We start from the raw sequence: 23,568 nt of genomic DNA, 5'->3' as shown, positions 1-23,568 counted from the left end.
CCATTTCTACAAAAGATGAACATCAACTTAAACACACTCTATTATTTCAGTGCAGATCTTCATTCAGAAACAAATGACACTAAACTCATGTTTTGACCGCGAGTGTGTTAATAAATGAATAATATGTTGTTTAAAGAATAATCATACCCTCAGAGGAACAAACACAAGTCCTCATCATCTTCCAGAGAGCAGACAGACAGCAGGACACTGATGGACAAACACTCCACACTGAAGAGCCTGGACAGGGACATTTACATTAACAGTAACAGTAACAGATAGGCTACATCTGGCGCCATCTATAGCGATTCATTCACTCCGCAACTCTCTCTCACGCACGCGCAGTGGTGTAGTCTACGTGATACGCACATTACGCAGGTATACGCCGTATACCCACTAGAAAAGGCCAAGGATTTGCGTATACCCACTTAAAAAAAGCATAAGGATACGTATCAACTTCGTTTTGTGTCAGAACTTTCACACTTTCATTCATAAATTCACCCCGTCTGTGTTTGCGAAGCGACGGATCGAATCGCGGAATCCTGGAACTTGCTATATAAAGCAGAACGTCACGGATTTGGGCTATTTTTGAATTAATAAATCAAAAGAAGCTGCTGTACAATGAATCAAATCTCGATATGGACTAGTGTCTATGAATATTAAAGCTAAAAGAGACTGCAATTGATCTACGCGTCTCTGGGAATGAGCGCTCAATGTGTGCTCCACTACACGCACACACACACACACACACACACACACAGAGAGAAGCACGGGTGACTCACGCTCGTGGTGTTTTCAGCGTTTCACTGTATTGAGACATGATGTAAGCTACACATGTGCACTTAATCGCAGAGCTGCTATGAGAGTCACTTGACGAGAATTTCACCATTTCATTTGATAAAACTATCGTCATTCATTCGTTTCATACAGAAACTGTTACGTCTTTACGACAACCTGTCAAAATAAAAGTTCAGTATAACTTGAAGAAATTATAACAGAAATATATTACTATTGCACAGTAGAGTATACTTCAGGCCTAATAATAATAATAATAATAGTTTATTAAAACACACAGAAACTCAAATGTCTACAACCCACCAAAATAAAAGTTTGGTCTAACTCAAAGTAGGCCTAGCCTAATTAGAAAGAAATTGCACAGTAAAATGTATTTTAAAATAACACTTTTTTTTCTTATATAGGCTATTAGAGTATACTCACTACAAAAAACTAGACTACACCACTGCGCACACGTGACTCTTGGCTGTGGTCTCATTCGCATATAATTTCTGATTCAGTTGGCTAGATGTTGAGATTAACATTTTCTAAGATTAATAAAAGATGTAGAATGAAATTAAAGCTTTATTGTGAAATGTTTACTGTTACGACCCTCCTATGACTCGTACCCGTCTAGGGCTTTTTAAGAAGGGAACACATGTAACCATCTCAGACACACATCAACATATAACACTGAGTGAGGTGAGAAAACACGGGAGACCACTGAATAATAAATATATAAAGGTTAAAATAAAAAAATAATCAAGTTTAATAAATATATAATGAATAAATAAATACCATAACAAAAACCCAACCACAAAGGAGAAAAAATGGAAAACGGATTGAGCCAAACAAACGAAAGTAATATAAGCAAAAAGGTTAACTTACACATTCAACTTCTACAATAAACATAAATACAAAGGGTGGCAAAAAACTCGAATCTGCTGAATATATCCCTAAAACCGTATTCTGGACAAATGTGGGCAAAATAATTTTGATTTATTTTTAAAAAATACTTCCCTTGATCTGAGCGGTACAAGACTTGACCACTTTTCCTAAGTTTGCCTCCTGAACACACACAATTTTTTTGACTCAATTCTACAATGTTAAGTGGGTGAAAAACCCATAGAAATGAATGGGAAAAAGTGAAAGTGAAAGTGACAGTGACAGTGAAAGTGAAAGTAATGTAATTTAGAGCAAAAACTGTCATTTAGAGCATTCTTCTTGTTTTTTTGTAAAAATAAATAAATAGATCCAATACAATGCATATCTAACATACACACAAATGAAGGGCTGATCCTGTACAACATTCTCATCATGCCAAAAACTCACACTAAAAAAAATTAGCATTAAAAATAAGCATAAATAAGCAAATATATTTATAACAAACTAAAATACCCCCAAAATAAAAAATAAAAAACACCATAAATGGATAGACAAAATTTTATCGAAGACAGTGATATAACATTTATAATAAATAAAAAATAGGGTCACATCTGAGTCCTCTGTGCCCACATTTGTCCACAATTACAGAATTAAGGGCTATAAAGTGAATACGGTTTGAGGGTTGAGGACAATGATTAAAATGAAAGTAAATGGTTTTGGTGGCTTGGTTTTCTTGAATAACGTTGGCTCATCGAAAAAGTTACAAAATCAGAATTCAATCAAGCAAATCTGTTAATCTAATTATTAGCATTATATCATTAATTATAGCCTACATATTTTAGTAAATATGTTTGTGTAAAGTTTTAATAGATTAATATGAAATATCTGAATGACTCACCAGAGTTCATTGCTCGATGTGATATAAATGTATAGTCTACATGAGAGTTCAAGTCAAAAGTCACGGCGGTGAGTTTAGACTTTATGAATCACTTCCAGAGAAGAGCTTAATGTAGGAGTTCACCACAAATGACAACCCGCTCACAAAGGGCGACTTTTCAGCAAACCGCCTTACCTCAATTATTGCCTCGCTCAAGAAAAAATAATAAAAAAAACCATGCACAGTCTGGTAAAACTGAGAGCAGCCTCAAAACAACAACAAATTTTGTCTGTTAATCCAATCGACTTGCATATTTAAGTAAATTCAACTTAAATCACATTAAACTGACTTTATTCAGTTACTAATTACTAGATTAGTTGAATCTATAACTTATAAAAAAGTTATTTTTGTTAAATTGCTTAACTTATGACTTATCTTAAAGAATAATCATACCCTCAGAGGAACAAACAGAAGTCCTCATCATCTTCCAGAGAGCAGACAGACAGCAGGACACTGATGGACAAACACTCCACACTGAAGAGCCTGGACAGATACAGATACGCCACTTATTTATTATTATTATTAGTAGTAGTAGTATTTTTGCTATTGTATTTATTAATCCTAATTAATGTTTGTTAATAAACATACAAATGTTGATTTCTGAATTAGTCGGCTAGATTTTGTAATTACCATTAGCTAAGCTTAATAAATGCTGCAGAATTCATCGTCGTCAGTTAGTCAGTTGATTTTAATGTAGCCTATCAAATGAAAGCTTATTGTAAAGCATTAACAAAAATTCTAAGATATTTGTATCAGTTCTGGGCAATAGTGTTTATTTGTTTACCAAAATTACTGAGTAGGCCTATTGATTATTATATCTATATATATTTTGTGTGTGTGTGTGTGTAAAAAAGTTTTTTATAAATAAATAAATAAAAAACTGACTCACCTGTTTTGGAGTTCTGCATTGCTAGGTGTGATTCAAATGGAGAAGAACACTAAAGTCTGTCCGTTCACAAGAGTAAAAGAGGCGAAGCGAAGTCATCATCAGTCTAGCCCGACTCGACTGTGGAATTCATGACGCTTTAATTGCTCTTGTGGTTTTAGTTGTAATTTTAGTTTTCTCCAGATCACAGAAAGTTTTCAATAAGGTCATTATGTTTCATCCTCGAACGAAGATAATCAGAATAGAGCCAATAATTGTTCGTTGTGCACAAAAACAAAATGTTATAAACTGAGTTGTATAGTATTCAAAGATTATGGCCGTTGATTTGCCAGAATTAATGATATAATAAAAAAAATATTTCGTTATATTATTCTATTGTGCCTTTAAAAGCATGTAGTTTGATAATATTTTCTAAAATGCATAGATCGTTAAAAAAAGTGTTTGAAGACCTCAAAAGATCAAGACTGAGGTGAGATATCAAGACCCTCATCAAGTTGGATATTAATAACTTTAACAATTGTTTCTCCTTCAGAAATACATTTTCGTGAACAAAGTTTTTCAATGAATAGCCGTTACAAGTCTATACTGTACATTATATTAGTTTGCAGAAGCTTTTAATGGAGGAGACTTGAATTTCTCATGTCATATATGAGGACAGTTTTACACACAAGTTTTTTTACACACATGTCCTCTGTCCTAATTCAGCACCCTGGGCCAGTTTCACAAAGATAGACTTTGACTATGGCTTAGATATAGAATAGTCAGACTTCAGACAGACATCAAAATCAGACCGTTGCACGTAACACACAGTTACAACGACATTTTACTTGGGAAATTTGACAGAGAATAGTAACAAGAAGAAATGTTTAAATTATGAGCCATTTTCCCTTTTCTTTTGGCTGTTTGTAATGTAACTGATTGTTACTGCTGGTTGCCAAGATAACAGAGTCTTAGACTTAAGTTAGCCTGGGGGTAAGTGTCTAATTTTTTGGTCTAAATTAAGTCAGTCTTTATTTTTGTGAAACAGTGTAACTTGCATTAGACTAGTCTATGAGCAAATTTAGCGCTATAGACCGGTCTAAAATAGCTTTGTGAAACCGGCACCTGATGATGATTATGCATGTGATGACCAATAATGTGTACTTTATCACTAACAGTTCATCATATCAAGTGCATATTAATATATAGGCCTATTACATGATACAAGTGTTGTATAATTTAGTCTTTTTTATTTGAGCAAAGTTTCATCACATAATACTCTTGAATCCTCCCCAAAATGATATTCACAAAGCATCACATCTGTCATGAACTGCTCCGAGACTCGAAGGTGAGATCCAAATGCAGCTTTAATTAAGGGGCAATCCAGACACGTCATCCAATAAACAGGCAATCGGTCAAAATACAGGTAGGCAGTCCAAACAAACAAAACTGGCAGGGGTCAGAGGCAAAAGAGTAATCCACAGAACAGGCAAGAAATCCCAAAAAACAAGAGACAAGAAACCAGGGAAAATGCTCAGGAATACAGTGCAACAACATACAATGCCAAGAACTCACAAAGACTGAAACAATTCTTCATGATCCCAGCCTCTCCCCCTTCAAAATTTTTGGATCAAGCCCAATCCATGATTTCAAAGTTTCTGTGGAATGGCAAAAGGGCCAGAATTAAATCGACCACATTACAACGCCCTAAGTTAGAAGGTGGACTGGAACTCCCAAACTTCCCAAAATTTTATCATTGGGCTTTTCAAGTTCGAGCATTACGTGGGCGGATGAGAACTCCATGGTGCCCTGGAGGGTAATAGAGGAGCACTAGCAGTACCCCACAGATTGCAGGATCTTTTATATAACATAAGCATCGGAAATTAAATGAAAGATCTGGAAACATAATATCATATTCCCTTTTAGTTTGGAGTAAAGTAGAGAAACTTCTTGGTTATGTGCCACAATATCATACATTATCTCCGCTTTGGAACAACCCACTCATTTTAACTGCAGGAAAACCCTTTATATTTATTCCTTGGGCGTCAAGGGGGATTAACACCTTAGGGAATATATATGATGATAATGGCCTTCTCTCCTTCCAGCAATTACAGCAGAGGTTTGACATCCCAGGTTCTTCATTTTTCCTTTATTTAAGATTACGTTCATCATTGATGGCTTGTGGTGTTAAGTGTGATGCTCAAATAGACTCTCATTTTCTATCAGATTGGTTTAACAACAGCCAGTGCGCTCGGGGATGGGTTACCAAGATATACAATGCACTCATAAATTCACATAGTAAAATATTTCCCACTGAGGGGATTTGAGACAGGGAGCTTAATAAAACAGGTACTCAACCAGACTGGCACAGGATTTGGTCAAATATAAATAACACATCTCGAAATTTAAGTCATCAATTGATCAACTTTAAAGTAATTCATAGATCGTATGCCACTCCTTACAAACGTTTGAAGGATTCAAATTTAAGAATATGTTTTAGATCTGCTGATCCTACTTCCTTACATAACATCACATGAAAAACTAAGGTAAATTACACTGTATTGGGCATTCAAAGTGAACATGATGGCATCAATTTACTGATCAGAAGTCCGAGTTCTTCTGTTGGGACAGTTTTGCATATGTTTTGGGAATGTGCGAAAGTGAACACGTTATGGACTCATGTGTGTGACATTATGGGTAAAATACTCTGGACTACCATAGTTCCAGATCCTTGTTTATGTTTGTTAAATGATGACACCATTTTGAATTTTAAAGTAACATATAGGAGAATGCTATTTTGTGGCTTTACAGCAGCGAAAAAAACAATTCTAGAATATTGGTTTAATTCAGAGATAAATTTACTGAAACACTGGTTGTTGAATGTGCAATCAATGGCTAATTTAGAATACTCAACAGCCAGATTTAACCGGGCAAAGCCCCAAACTGTGTCGGACTGGGGATATTTGGTTGTTGAACTGAATATGCTCCTTAGAGGACTATAACATGTGTTTATTTGTTTTCTTTTTAATTTTATGGGCCCATCTTCTCTTTTGTCTTTTATGTTACTGGTATTAAGTGTGTACATATGTTTCCCTTGGTTTTGATTTTTTTTATTATTTTTTTTTTATTGAGGTGACGGTCAGTGTTTGAGTGCTGTTTTGTCTATGTTTATGTTTATGTTAACTTTCAATAAAAAGTTAAAAAAAACAAAGACTGAAACAAGACACAGGGCTTAAATACACAGACAGACAAGCTAAACAAGATAACAAGGGGGCGTGGCTAATGAGAAACACCTGGGGAGACTAATCAACATAACGAGGAACAGCTAAACATAGGATGAGACAGGGCAACACGGACATGAATGTGACATAGCCCCCCACTTAAGGAGCGGATTCAAGACGCTCCTCAGGATAACAGTTCAGGAGGGTGGTGTTACGTTCTCCTCCCAGTCTAGGGGTCAGGAGGGGAAGTAACAAAGAAAAAAAGATATGATAAAAAAAAGGTAACGTAGAGTTGTAAAATTACGTGGAGAACACACTTCAGCCTCAGTCCCAGAGTGAAAGCAAACACAACTTCATGTACAAGCAAAAGTATTTATTTCTGTTTAATAACGTTCAGTTGTAAGTAATTTATAAGTGGTTAGTTAATGATGAACTTGATGAAATGTATTAAACATTTATGAACCGCATTTTCATGTTTTGTAAATGATTAGTTAATCATTAACTAATAAATTGTAAATTACTTACAACTGAATATACAAAACATACATACAATAATGAACATATCACTTATTAATTATTTATGAACGCATAGTCATGTTTCGTAAATAATTAGTTAATCATTTACTAATCACTTGTAAATGACTTGTGACGGAATTTACAAAACATACATAAAATGTTAGTATATCACTTGCTAATCATTTATGAATGTTTTGTAAATGATTAGTTCATCATTAACTAACCACTTATAAATGACTTACAACTGAACGTTATTATAAAGTGTTACCCAGTTGACTCGTGCAGACATCTTAATAATAAAAATAGAATAATGGTTTGAGATTGAACAAAGCACCAAATTAATGGAACTTAAAAGTATACAAGAAAAAACTATGAAAAATTCAGACAAACTAATTCATATTAAAGATGAAATCTTGTTAAACATAGTTCACTTTTTTCAGCTGTACAATGTAGAAGAGTGACCACTGGTGCATAAAAAGAACAAACAAAAAAAACAACAGCTGAATTAATCTGACTACGGCCAACACAACCTGCTGTGAAGCCAGTGTGATTAAATAATGAAGTATCTATGCAGTGTGTGATGTTTTTCTATCCTGGTGGGGACTTAAACCTGAATGCACAGACTCATGGGGACTCGTGCCACTGTGGGGACCTAAATTAAGGTACACAAGCTTATAAATCATACAGAATTAGGTTTTTTTTTTTAAAATGTTTTTTTTTTTTTTATGGTTGTTCCATAAAAGACGCTTAGAAAAGCGGGGATTAAACTCCAAAACCCGACTTGAATGAGCCTAACAAATAAGTTGGGGCTAAAGTGGTTCCATAAAAGGTAATTGAAGTTCACGCAATCTCACTAATTTGATCCAGGTTTATGTAGTCTAGATAATTACGTGTGCACGCGTTTCTGAAGCAGCCCTAGAGGTCGATTGTGGATCAAATCGATCCACAGCGTATATTTTGTGCTGTTTTATGCGTTTGACATGTTTTTTTTTTCCCCTCAGTGCAAAACTTACATTTTACAGTTATATTCTCCATCTGTAAATGTTAGAAAGTCGTGCAAAAGTATCCATTTTGCTGCTAATCTTCATATTGAACGAGCGCTGCTGCGCGCATGCGCGCCAAATAGGAGCGCAATAACGGACTAAAATATACATTTTGCTTGGAAAATTAATATGCAATATTTTATAACACCAGAAATATCTTCTAATTATAATAATTTATCTTTAGGATGTTGGATGCAGTGAACTTCTAGCGAACAGAAGTACTTCAGTGAACAGAAGTAGCCTAATTCAGGGAAGATTTTTTTTAAGAAACTAAATATATAAAGATACAAAATATAGTTTTGGGTATAGGACCTATGCTACTTAATAAAGATGATGTATACTTATTTAGAATGCTGAGAATTACAGCTTTTAATGCAATATTTTTTTGGAGAAAGCAAGAATCCCCAGTTTAAATGAGTGGTTAGATTTAGTTTCTAAAGTACATTATGGAGAGGATAACATGAAATTAAGAGCAAATGTATACATTTTGAAAAGATATGTGCAACTCTAAAATCAAAGAATATTCCATAAAATAAAGGAATATATATATTAGCCTACATTAACTACATTTTTATATAACCCTCCCTCCCTTTTATTTCTAGTTATTTGTTATTTTATTTATTTACTTATTTAATATTGAATATTTGATATTCAAATAATATTACTTGAATAACTATTAGGAATTATGTGTCATTATAAGAGTTTGATATAAATATGTGAAGTTAAATTTTTATTAATATTTATTTATTGTTTTTTGTCTTTTCCCCTTAAATCATATGTAAAAGTGTCTAACTATGTACTTTTTGGTTATTGTTCTAATCATGTGTTTTTTAGGCTATGTGTTGGTGGGTATTATCACAAAAGAAAAAAAGTAGGAGGAAAAATAAGGAATATTTATTGGGGGAAAATATGATGTCTTTAAAGGAACTCAATTTGTATAATTGTGTTAAATGTGTTTGAATTGAAAGACATAATAAAGTACATAATATATATATATATATATATATATATATATATATATATATATATATATATATAATATATATACTAAAATATTTGTTATTTGGACATTAGATGTGCCTTATTTAGAATGTAAAACCTACAAGTGTATTTTTATGATAGCAATAACTGTAAATGGACTATTGTAATGGGGTAAATCAAATGTAGGTTAATGTAGCGCCCCCTAGCGTGTCTAGCTAGTAGTGTGGAGTGCGCTCCCCGAATTCCTGTTTATTGAGAAATTAATGCTCTAAATGTAATTCTCTAATTATTACCTACTTGTAACCGTTTACCTAAATAACTGCTTTTAATTGAATAAAAAGTGGCAATACAGTGTCTTTATTGCTAAACTAGAGGATAACACTAATTGTAGGGAATTATTTCAAGTGCTTGGTTGATCAAATGTTAACATTATAGTTACAGTAATATTTCACCCTTTTTAAATGACTATCAATACTTGTAGTCAATAAGAATCAATTTAAAGGTCACTTATCTAAATCAGAATTATCAAACACTTTTACTTTAAATCAGGATACTGTAAACTTTTATATTATCTGGCATTAAGTATCAAAATCCTCCAATATCATAAACCCAATGTAATGCAAAACTACCACAGAACTATTTACTTTAAGAAGAATAGTATGTACATATATACAGATCAAATACCAACAATGAATTCAAATGAAACACAATTCAGTTCCCAAAATTAAAACTAAGCCGGCAGACATGACTAAATGGCCACTCAATGAAATAAAATGAATACCCAGACAGTCAGATGAGGATACGTTGCAGGCCTGTAGTGTTGCTTGCGAGCGGGGAGACCTGAAACACAATGGCCGTTTCGCGCCGTGGCGCAGAAAAAAAAACTCACTGCGGCTGATCAGGGGTGCGTTTCCCGAAAGCATCGTTAGCCAACTATGGTCGCAAGTTCCGTCGTTACCAATAGAGTTCAATGGACATTGCGATGAACTTGCGACCATAGTTGGCCAACGATGCTTTCGGGAAACGCACCCCAGAGCGTCGTCATGCACGCCTCGGCAACGCGATGCTTGTGATTGAATGCGTCGTCTGACAGCTATGTAGGCAATAGCTTTGGAGATGAGTGCTTCTCCAGACGATGCACAAAAGGGCAACCGAGCAGGCTACTCACTGGCAAGGTCCTTGTAACTAAGTCGTCCTGACTAGTCGTCCACTCTTCCTCCTCGTGGAAAAACTCTAACCGAGTGCTTCACAACAACCACTATTACACTGTAAACTTAGTGAAATGTCCGTAACTCACACTTAGTGTAGACTACAAGTACATTTACTATCACACACGCATTAATTTGGTGTTTTACCAAGTTATAAACGTGACTGTCACAGCGCGGTTCTCACTCGTGTTTCTCTCCCGTCTCGTTCTCTTTCTCACAACATCTTCCTGCTCCTTCGTGACCTCTCACACTGACTCCTGATTGGATCTTTCCTCCGGGTACATGAATTTTAACTAACTTAATTTTTAACCCACATAAACATTATTTAAACATTTTTTAACATTATGAAATGTACATTTTAAATAAAATAAACAAAAATAAAAATAGTGTTTCTTTAGCAAATACCCAAAATTACTATAGGGCTACATTAATATACTGTCAATTACTAAGCTCAGATTCATCTTACCAGTTAAAATTTATACTGTGCTTTTATAATTATTTATTTTTAATTTTGTGATTTTAACTTCTGCTTTACAAAGCTCTTTTTTAGATTGTGTTCTAATGTTCTTCTAATCATAAACATGTACTACAGCTGCCAAACAAAACCAGAGAGAAATGTATTCATAAATCTTTAAAACAATCTAATTAAATCTTGGGCACAAAACATTCAGCCAGTAAGAAAAGAAAACCTGTAGTATATATATTGTATTTAGGCCTATCTATCTATATACAGTATATATATATATATATATATATATATATATATATATATATATATATAGGTCTATATTGTCTAATTTATCATTGTAGCCTTATTTAAATTGATTTTCTGTATACTCTGTATTTATTTTTGGACTAATAGTGGTTAATAAAGTCCAATAATGGTATGAGAGAGTGTCAGTGGTAATATCATTGTGTTCCTATTGGTCAGTGTTAGAGGATCTGTGTAACAACTGAGGCTTAGCCTGACAGTTAGCCTGCCCTGGACCAGGCTAGTTTCCCAGCATAAGTTGCCAGGGTAACTGAGTTTGAACTATTTTAAGTTTGCTTTATGAAACAGAATCCACCGACAATAAGTCTGACTAACCAAAATAAGCCTGGCTTGTATTCTAATCTTGTTTTATGGAACAACCCTCTGGGATTTCCTACATTGTGGGAACATGTCTCCACATGGATAATAATATTATTAGCAGAAAATCTTTTGTAAAAACAAAGATAATAACAGCACTGCAAGTGCATTTCTGCCTGTCAACCTTCATGAAAGCATGAGTAGGACTGAGGAACCCAAAAAGCCACAGGCCAGATTTTCCACCAAAGTTAAGAGCTTATTAATTACGAAAACGATCATTTATTTTTGCTAATTATTATTTTATTTCAGTTAGTTTTTCAGTAACTGTTATTAGTTTCGTTTTAGTTTTTCATTTATTATGAATTTTTAATTTTATTTCAGTTTACGAAAATGTTTTTTGACCAATAGTTTTAGTCTTAGTTTCAGTTTTCGTTTACGAAAATAACCACACCTCCATCCCCAGTTTGCAAGGACTGAGTTTGCAAAACTCACACATACATACAATTTGTTGAATTCTATGTATAATAATTATGGATGTAGGCTACTGTTTAAAGATTGACAGGGAGAGGACAAGCATAGGCTACTATTAGGACTGTACTTACAGGTTACAAGCGCCACACTGTTTTTGTTTTTTTTCCATTAAAAGGTTTGAGTACAATCAGTAAAAAATCTAAGTTACAGTTTTTTTCAATCGCTAACAAGCGCTTACCCATACGCGCTTCAGATACTTTTTCTAAACTCTTAACACAGACTCAAACCTACAAAACACAATTGACCAGATGGATAATTTTCTTCTCAAAAACACATTTTGTTAAATATATACTAACTCTTCATTTCAAAATAGAACACATGTTTCTCTGCACACACTAACTTTACCAAAACACTGGAAATCTGACTCAAAATGAAATTATTCTGTGAAAGAATAACACTTGTTTTCACTTCACAAGGTACATGCAGTCAATCAAAGTACACCAGGTTTCAAAATACTGGCTATTGTTGACATTACTAAAACTGCATAGACGTTTCAGTTTTACAGGTATTTGCATGCAAAACATGCAATCCACCGTTTTACACTAAATTTCTTGGTTGGGAACTGTATGTCCACATGTACAGTAATGTTCACATTCAAAAACATTCCAGTAAAAAGCAAATCAGTTTTTATTCCTTTACTGTTTACTACAGGAGGTACAGTAGAAACACGGTTTGATAGAACAGAAAAAGTTTTACAGTATTTCTTACAGTGAACAAAATATCCATGAAACACACAAGAGCATTCTGAACAAAAAAAACACACAAAATTACTGTATCTAATCTCTGCGATCTTCAGGGTTAGGCCACATGTTTTCATCAAGATCACATCTGATATCATCCAAGGCGATGAACTTGGGATAAAACTGCTTGGTATGTCGGATCCACCCTTGGAGCCAGCATCCATGGCTTCAAGGAGGGACATCTGGTCATGTGGCTGATGGTCATAAACCTTCCACCTCCACATTACATTTCGTCCAGGTCGACGCCTTTTGGCCAGATTGAATCCTGCCTCATCTATGTATATGAATTCATGAGGGGCCTGGTTGACCTCCAATTCCATAACTCTCAAAACAAAGTTTATGTAAATCAAGTCATTACTGTATACTATACTGTACTGTAACCTATTACTGTGTAGGTTACCTGCAAATTGCAAAGCTTATAGAACTGGACATTGAATTGAATATACAGTACACTATACCTGGACATATTGTCGTAGTAGCTCCTTGACTCTCTCACTGATATATTGTTTTTGAACTGATATCATTGCAGAAGCAGAGGTTTTTATACTGTATCTAAGGTTTGGAATATTGTTTTTGCTATTGTGGGATGTTGTAACATTTGTAAATACTACAAAAACAATCCATAATTTTGTTGGGAGGTATAGCTTGTCTGTTAAGAAAATGTAAGCATTATGGAAATGTGTTCACTGACTGCTGAACACTGAGGATGAAGAGCCCAGAGCTGAATCCTGGAGATGGTGCCATGGACGAGTCCCTCCATCACTCCACCTGTCCTTATGAGTCCCTCCATCACTCCACCTGTCCTTATGAGTCCCTCCATCACTCCACCTGTCCTTATTGCCTCAGATTGTGAAGCACAACACATCACGCAACAACCTCAGCGCCTGTAGCCTACATACATGATTGTAGTTTCAATAAAGCTTTGTGTGTTGACTTGTATATGCATTTGTTTATTGTGTGATGGTGACTTTGATTCATTCTTTTACTAATTTATTGTATTTATTAATGAAAATGTAGATATGTTCACTATATACACATCTAGAGTGTATTCATGCATAGCTATTTCATATGACATTGTTAAGTCCCCAGCTTGTCTAGGGGGTGTGGGACTAACAAACAGATAGCCTATTTATATACCCAGGATGGAAAAACCAAGGATAACTCAAAACATGCGTCTCATGCATTTATTTATTTCAGCCTTATGTAGAATAAACTACCAAAAAAAAACTCAATAAAAAAGTGCAACACAATATACCAGTGGTTCTCAACCTCTCCTGCAGGGACCCCCTGACAGGCCATGTTTCTGTTTTAACCCTGAAATGGCACACCTGATTCAATTAATTAAAGGCTTAATGAGTAGTTGACTAATTTATTAATTGACTAATTCCTGCTCTTCCTACTCTAATAACTATTCATTAATTGAATCAGGTGTGCCATTTCAGGGTTAAAACAGAAACATGGCCTGTCAGGGGGTCCCTGCAGGAGAGGTTGAGAACCACTGCAATATACAGTCTCCACGGCTCCCATCGCGTTACTGAAACGCACGCGGAGATTGCCCGCCGCTCACCACGCCGACTTCCAGCTGATCGGGAACCCCGGTCCGACAGCTGCCTCCACAGAGTCACTTGACAGACAGCGCGGGGAGACGCTATCAGCACCCAGCAGATCGCGCTTCCAACCACACAATAAACCACACAATAAACCACACAGTAAACCACACAGTAAACCACACAGTAATCCAAACTGTCTGTCGCGAGCCGCCCAGGAAAAGTGAGAGACTCGAGAGCACTTCACTAGCTCAACTTATACACCCCACTAATTGCCACTGATCCGCGTCAGCTGCGGGATTCTCACCGCGCCAAACTCAAAACACGGGACACCTGCAGAAGAGAAACAGAAAACACCCACAGCAACACACAAAACACGCACACAGACCAGGGTTTCCGTTGTCCGGTAATTGCCGGACATTGGCCGGAAAAAAAATGAAATGTCCGATAAAATTAAATCTCTCCGGTCAAATTGTCCGATTAAAATTGCCTAATAATCCCGCCCCCCTAAGACAATCTGAATTTGAGAATAAGCCTAAAATATATAAAGCAAAAATACCGACCTTTGGCCAGGGGCGGTTCTAGAGGCGGGGCCACAGGGGCCCTGGCCCCTGCTGAAATCTGATTGGCCCCTGATTGGCCCCCATTCCTAGGGGTGGGGGGAAAAATCGATTCTTAGATGCATCACGATGCGGACGTGGACGATTCTGAATCGATTCACAAATGTCAAAAATCGATTTTCTAAAAATATATATATATTTTTTCCTAATAACGTAATATTGACGGAACGCAAAAGGCGGAACTCTAAAGCAGACGTGCAGTGCGCGGACAGTCTGTGGCGCGCACATAACAGAGTTGCGCACATAACAGACGCATGATGGCTGAGCGCCAAATTCGAACGCCACCCTCTTCGTTAAAAGCTAACGTATGGAAAATTGGCAATTTCATTGTTACCTATTTAGTATTTTTTTTGTATGAGAGCTGCTTTCTGTATTGTTTAGTTTTCACATCAATATGCTGTGTAAACCGATCTGTTAACTGCCCTGCAATATGTGCAATGCCAGTCACAAAAAGTTACATTTTGACTGTGCTCTCTGCAGTGTTGGAAAAATTCACTCTTATTAGAATGATTATTGACTTTTTTGTATTTCAGTTAAAGCTGTCTCTAATGTGAATTTCTTGTATGGGTTTTGATGGTGTGACCACTGGGGGGAGCTCTGGGCATATTTTTGTATTCTGTTCATTCACTTTTTTTGTATAAGCTGTTTTTGATTGTGGTATACAGCAAACATTTCAAGTCATAACTCTTTATTATTTAGTGCGGCTTTGTATGTTACTAATTATTCAGAATATGCGCAAGTCCACAAGCATTATGTTTGTATGAGAGCTGCTGGTACATAATTCTATATTTTTGAACGAAAACTGTTTGTGAATTTGCTACAGCTAAATGTTTTTTTGTCTGAAGGATTATATTGCTCATTGGAAATAACAAGAGGATGTTGGTTAGAAGTCTATTATTAAATGCTAGAGATTCAGAATATGCTGAAGTTTGTATTAATTTACTACAAGTATGCTGCTAGTACAGGCACACATTTATTTTCCTGTTGGCTCTTTGCAGTGTTGGGACATATGCTGGCAAAAACTTACAGTTGACTTGCCAAATCACTTCCACTTGTTTTATTAATAAAATTAATATAGGAAGTATTGGAAGTAAGTTCGTTATGGGTCATCATAAATACTTTAAAAGTACCAAGTAGTAAAAAAAAAAAAAAAAAGCGTTAATAATCGATAATCGTTACCCTCTGAATCGTAATCGAATCGAATCGTGAGGTGCCTGGAGATTCCCACCCATCAATCGTCGACGAGAAGAGCAACTGGAGAATTCTTCACAACGATCACAGATGCAATTCCACCCCAAAACAATTAACAATAATTTACTGTTTATAAGCGACGACATGATTATGAAACTTAAAAGGTGGAATTCAGAAAGAAGTGCATTGTGTCCTTTATGCACAGTATAAATAAATTTAAAAAATCATTAAGAACTTTACTGGCTCATAATTTTATTAGAGCGTTTGAAAAAGGAATGACTGCCGAAATGTATTTGCACCGTACTGAATAAATTATTTTGTGTGCTTGAATGTACCCTGTATTTGGCCCCTGAATGTAACATGTGGCCCCTTAATGGCCCCTGTTACAGAAAAATCCTAGAACCGCCACTGCCTTTGGCTATGTTATAAAGGAAAGGCTCTACCGTTTGAAAGTTATTAAACATTATTACATGGCTTGGTTGAATTCCAATGTGGAATGCGGTCTGTTATTTCTTGATATCAGACCGCTGAAGCACTAGCGGCACCAGGATTTTGATTGTAGCCTAGGTGGGCCTCCAGAAAACTGGATAAGCCAAAAAATAAAAAATAAATAAAAACGGGTTCCCCTTCATCTCCATTTCAGCGCTTTTCTGGACACTGAGGACAGCGACTAAAATTATAGGCCTATTATTTTTAGTTTATTAACAGCAACAACAGCTGTAAAGATTAAGTTGACGATCGCCATCTCCGTAGTGAACGCGCCTATAGAGAGAAATGCACATCATGGATTACATAATCAGAGAGTAGCCTATTTCTTTTCGTTTTAAATTGTTAAAAAGACATTTCAAGCTTTCTTAAGATATATTTCATGTCTGTGAGGCCTACGCTGAGTTTCGTAAAATTAGGATGAGATGCGCTCCCGTTCACGAGCAATGCAAGTGACCGCGTGGGCGCCGTCATGTGCCTATCGTCTGCTATATTAAAAATTATTATTATTATATTAAATTTAGGCAATTGGTTGATACAAAAATTATTAAAATTAAGATACAATTTATACAAAACGAAATTCATTTCAAAAAAGGCTTTCTACAAAACAAAAAACTTAATTAAGTGGTCAAAATCATGTCTGACCCGCTCCATTTCTCTCGATATTGCGCATACTATTTTATACGTGCGGTTCACTTTTCATAATCCACATAAATTAAAAAATAACATTATAATATTTTAACAAATATTAAACTAAATGAGCTTATTTAATGGCTACAACACGTATAGTAGACCTAGACTCTCTATTTGTACAAATTGCTGCACATTCATTTTATTCTGAATTTTGCACATAAGTTGAAAGGCATTTGTTTGTGCATGCATAGCAAAACATATCTGCAACATTTATCAAGTTCACTGATAATTATGCGTGCATTTATTATTTTATTATCTTAATGAATAATGAAACAAGGACAAAGCATATAAACTGCGTTGTTTGTTTAGAATGGAATGGATCGCAAATAGATCCGAATGAAGAAACGTACAAAACCATAGTAGAAAATGGGTCTCGGGTGTTCCTGCAGAGGGGGGGTTCTCGCTGCAGAATCGGATCAAGACGAAGCAGCGAAGTCGCCTTGCGGAGAACAAGGTTACGCGGCTTATGCGCATTGCAAGTTGTGGAGAGACACTGGGAAGTTCGCTTGAGTAAAAACAATAGGCTTCAGATATTCTATGTGGGGAAGGGGGATTGGTTTGTTAAACTATGAATGTGAAACCATAGTAAAAACAATTGGCGGTGATTGACGCCAATCGGACGTTCATATTTTTTTTCCGTCTATTTGAAAGTTAGGCTATATAAACATGTTGCATTCTATATGGCCTGATTATGTCATTTTTTAAGTTACATAGCCTGCCTCCAGTTTTCCTCAACTTGACTAATTAAGAGGCGATATTTGACCGGCATATTATCAAAATGTCCGGAAAACGAAACCACTGCCGGTCACTTTGACCGGCACCATTTTTTTCTAGCGGAAACTCTGACACAGACCTCACGGGTCATAACACCCCCACCCATAAGAACAAACCTATCACATAGTTTGTATACCACTGTAAAAGTTTACCATTTATGTGTTGTTACAGGCCCACCATAATCAGTCGGCATGAAATCAAATTTGACAAATCTTCTTTTTATATGTAATATTGTAGTGTTTATTATAAATGATTTATCTGTGCACTTCATTATTTTTTAAAAATTCATGTACCCTTATAATCTTTAATCAAATACATTACCCTTCCCTCCCATAGATATCATATAAAGGCTAGATGTCTCGTGCGCGCTGCTGGCCAATGGAGGTCGACGTCCGCACGTGGCGGCCATCTTGCCACAGTGTGCTCGCTCACTCGTTTAATGGTGCATGTACTTTTAAATAACCATAACTTGCTCAATTTGCTACCGATTTTCAAACGGTTTGGTTTGTTATAAACGTCAGAGATGTAGTTATGACACTGCATACATACAGTGCATACATATGAATAATTATAACATACATGTTCAAGCATTCGGAATTATAGCCACGTTAATAACGTTTGTAAGAAACCAAACCGTTTGTAAATCCGTCAAGATTTCAGCGAGATAAGAGGATTTGTGTGCGTGCTGATCATTCACCTTAATGCACAGCTTCACTGTGACAAGATGGCCGAACGGTGATGCCGGAAGTGACTGCGCCATAAGACATCTAGCGTTTATATGAGAGGTGTGTTCGACATCGGCTGCGGCTGGATGCAACCGATCGGCGAAAGTAGCCACGTGCAGGCGGGGAGGAGCTGCAAACGGAGACGTGAAGTCGGATACTTTCTGTTTCCCGTATTGACCGCTCACGTAATGTTTGCATACTTTACCACAGCTGCAGTGAAATAAATGCAATATTTGCCAAATAATACACAGATATTTCAGAGACATTTTCATTCAATACTTTTATGTAGGCTACTGCTTCACACAGCGTCTGTTTGAACAAGAATAAAGTTCAACATAAGCTACTATCAATGAAGTGGAGTCTACGTTTTTTAAGCAGTTTTAATTTGATAAACATGACACAAAATAACATGATAACGACACGAAAAGAGTTTTCACTGTTATAATAAACTGATTTGAGAGCTTAAGAGGAACTAAAGGTGTTCGAATAAACACGAAACACACGTGATCGTTGTCATGCGGTGAATCCGGCCAATCGTGGAACAGCTGTGTCGTCATCAGCCCACGTGCAGCCCAGTGCAGCCGCTCTTGAGAAGCTGCGCTGGCTGAGTTCTCCGGCTACTCTCGAATTGCCCTCGCGGTACTTTGATGGCATACCTCACAGTCACGTGGCGTCGGCGCTGTATCAAGTCGGACAAAATTTCTAACCGGTGTGGTGAATAATCAGGTCCGGCTGAAGAAATAGGTCCGGGCTTAGGACCCAATTAGTATGCCAGTATGCCTGATCTAAATCTGTTCTCGCGATACGGTAAGGCAGTATCAGTGCAGTAATATCAGGTAAAGCTCATAGCACGATCATCGGATAACGTTAGCTGCATGCTATGCTACTATCTAAGCTAACTAAAAAACACACTAACAACGAGAAATGTTTAATTTCACAATCTATAGCTTCGGTTAAATACTAGTATATGAAACGTATAATGTAAAATACATTAAATACATTGATGACTCGTTATAATGTAGTACAAACGTCTTCTATAATAAAGTGATTTTGTATGATTTATAACCAGGCACTAAAGCGATTACCCATAAAACGTGCTTTGAACCAATCGGATTGCTTGGGTCCTAAGCCCGGACTCATCTCTTCAGCCGGACCCGATTGTTCATCACACCGGCATGCACTGCTTCAAGTCAGCCGCCGATCGGTCTGCGCAGAGCTGCATGAAGTCGAACAAGCCTGACCTCTCTTCTCTTTCGGTCACGTGCCATGGCGAAAGGGTGCGGCCAGAGCCATTGAGGGTGCGGCTATCGAGATGCTCTCGAGGGTGAACTTGACTGATGACTTGACTCATCTTGGTTCGCAATAAACCAAGAATAATAATAATAAAATAAAATAAAAAATCCTTCATGATGGGAGGGTAATGGTGGGGAGTCCGGTGGAGAGAAATCCTCCACAACTGAATGTAAACTGGCATTCAAATCTGCCTCCATTTTGTTTGCAACGCCCATCCTCCAACCATCCAATCAATTCCCGAAGGATGAAAGCCCCGCCCTACATTTTTTTCTAATTTCAGTAGCCGTTTCACTCGGATATACGTCACAACAAGGAAAAAATGACAATCTCAATTTCCGTTTCATGCCGACTTTACATATATATTTTTTTTAAGTCAGATTAGCGCCACCTGTTGATAAAAATTAAATATTACATGTTATTGCATGGGTTTACCACTAGATGCCTGTATAGTTGTTTTTGGACCAAATAACTTGATTTTAAGATGAGGATTTTAATGTATTTTTTAGAAACGGCTCTAAGTATTTTGAAAAGTTAATATTCAACAATACTATTGATCTGTCATTGACACCATTATATGAGAGCTGAACTGAGCTGGGTGATAACATCACAGTTTTCTCCAGAATGGCTAACGTAACGTTATATAGATTAATTAACTGAATGAATAACTTTTTTACAACAGAAATTAATCAACACTGAACCTATACTTAAGCTGGATTATGACACTATTTTGCTCTAGATCTGCCGACACAAACTTTGTTGCATTATTTTCCTATGATCCGTATAGAGCTGCTTTGAAACAATCTGTATCGTTAAAAGTGCTATATAAATAAAGGTGACTTGACTTAATAAATGTGACTAAGTGAGAATTGTGACGATGGCACTTGATCATGTATTGTTATTTTACAGTTGGATTGTATCACTTTGTTAGGTTACATATTTATGGTTTGTGATTTAACAAACAGGATTAACTCCATTTGTATGGAGTTTTAATTTATTTGATTTATTTTTCACTTAAGAATTATTGTTAAATGTGTGCCTGCATAACTTTTATAAGATTTATTTTCTTTGATTTTGTTTTATTATGTATAACTTATTTATTATTTAGTTTGATTTTGTATTTTTATTTAATTACTATTATTTATTTGGAGCAATTAAATCAAATGTTCAAACGCTCAACCTTTGTTTTCATATCTTTTTTTTTTTTTTTTTAAGCTTTGTTCAATTTACGTAGAACGAACGTTGAGTTTTGTTTTGCTCTGCTCTCTGGCTCCGCTGTCACGTTCGTTCTACGTCACGACGCTTCCTACGCTACGTCATACGTCATACGCCAGCATCCATCTCTGTGAACGCGCACCGACCGCCACCGGAAGCCAGTTATTTTAGTTTATAAAGTTTTAAATATGTATATTTTTACGACAAAACCGCACGGATTACCCTCAGAAGGCCTTCGTTTATCCCCCTGGAGCCGGATGGATTACTTTTGTGAAGGATGCATGCACATTTTGGGACTTGAAGGAGGTGGACCCCATAGCTTCACATTATAACCACTGAAAGATCCAAGACATTTTCTAAAATAACTGAAAATGTGTTCGTCTGAAAAAAGATTGACATATGCATCTCGAACGACTTGAGGGTGAATAAATCATGGCTTAAATATCATTTTTGGGTGAACTATCCCTTTAAAGACAAACCATGTGTAAATTCATAAGTCAACACCATTGCTGAGTATTTTCTCATTTGCATATTCATAGAATCGCGTATACTAAATGAGGCAAGGGTGTAGAGTTACGTTCAAGCTATTTTAAGCCATGAATTTTTTTTAAGGAAAGAAACTTTTAAATGTGACTACAGGGGGACTTCTTGAATACTTCTTCAGTTACAGGCATGGAAACTTGAGGCAAAAAATAAGAAGTGCTTCATGCCATTTTTGAACTCTCACTGTTGGCAAATAATGAAACACAGATTGTTAAAGTCAACATATTTAACTAATAGATCTACCAATCTCTGTGTAAAAATAATAAAGTGATGCTACCATCTTTCTATACTCATTTTGACCCTCCTCCACAAAACAGTGGATTACTCAGTAAATATACATCTGTGACATTTAATATTTTGGCTTTCATCATTATTTATGTTTGTCTTTCTACAGAAAGAAAATAAGCAAATCTAAAATTTGAGCCGGGGACCTCTGGTGGATCTCTAGAGGAATGAACCCATAGCGATTCAGACGATACCGTATTAAAGGTCGGTGTCATGAATGTACAACAACAACAGGCTCTGGATCGTCTCAGTCAGTCTTCAGTGATACAGAAGTCCTGAGGGCGACGTCTAAACTGTTCTGGGTTCAGCTGCTACTTTTAGTGTTCAAATGTTTGAATTAATCGTAGATGAAAAATGTATGAGATCTAAAATTAGGAGTGAAACGCCAATCATTTTTAAGAGCTGCTCCTAAATTTCCACGTTGGTAGAAACTTTAAGTGGAAAGATTTTGATGAATACAGACTCAGATTATTAGAACTGCTCATATCCATTGATAAAAGAATAAATGGAAGTAATACTTGCCGTTCTGTGTTTCCAGAAGTAAACGCCCCCCAAGATGACGATAACCAGAGGAATTAAAGCATAAAGCCAGTGTAGGTCAGAGGAGCTGAGAGGTGTTGGGCTGGAGGAGGAGTGTGGAGGAGCTGGAGCTTCTGTAAGAGACAACAGGAACAAGAAAGATAAAAGATAATCAGTAACTCAACTCAAATGTCTCGCCATCTGCCAAATTATCAGACAAGTTTTTACTCATTCTACGAGGTCTATTAACAATATATATGTTTTGAACAGCATTCAAGACATTATCCAAGTAATAGTTTTCTTCTTTTCCAAATAAAGAGTTTTTGCTGTGGATCAAACGATACATCACATCTGATTATTTACATCATTCATAGTTGTCATCATTCATAACTGGTTTCAACTGATGATTTTGCAAAAAGTATTCAGTTTCTGCAGTTTTAAATCATAATATTACACTGTAATTAAAATTATTACAAAAATATTAATTTAATTTATTTAAATGAAAACAACAGATAAAATGCTGAACAATGTCTCAAGTCGTTCCAGCTCAAGTAGGAATAACATCAAATTAATTTTTACAACATTATAAACAAAATCATGACCATTTATATTATTATTATTTTTAATCATAATCCTGATTCTGAAACATTACATTATTTATTATAGTGACAATACTCACTGTTGTCCACAAGTGTAGCAGTCACCTCAGACACTTTCTCTCCAGTGAAGACTCGTGCTTTATAGAGTCCTGATCTGGAGATGTCCACATTCTGAATGATTACAGATAAACGTCCTTTTCCTAATATGAGTGTAACTCCAGGCTCTGGAGGATCATCATAGACCCAAGGCTTCTGCGCAAAAAGAACAGTATATTCCTTCTTGTCTTCTTTAAAAATAATCCTCACTTCATCTG

The 23,568-nt window shown here is 36.0% G+C and overlaps 1 protein-coding gene and 1 long non-coding RNA gene across 2 annotated transcripts in view; one reads left to right on the top strand and one right to left on the bottom strand.

The window, feature by feature from the left end:
• The window catches only part of LOC311072984 (uncharacterized protein), a 1,552,487-nt gene that overhangs the window by 663,070 nt on the left and 865,849 nt on the right, over nt 1–23,568 (top strand). The window lies entirely within an intron of this gene.
• Nucleotides 12,637–23,562, bottom strand: LOC311073075. The gene is made up of 2 exons (XR_014604107.1): nt 23,335–23,562; nt 12,637–22,789 (listed from the first exon to the last, which is right to left on the bottom strand). It is a non-coding gene; the product is annotated as an uncharacterized lncRNA (long non-coding RNA).

This window comes from Abramis brama (assembly GCF_963993115.1).
Source record: "Abramis brama genome assembly, chromosome: 22".
Classification (NCBI taxonomy): Eukaryota; Metazoa; Chordata; class Actinopteri; order Cypriniformes; family Leuciscidae; genus Abramis; species Abramis brama.
This window is presented reverse-complemented; position numbering and strand designations above follow the sequence as displayed.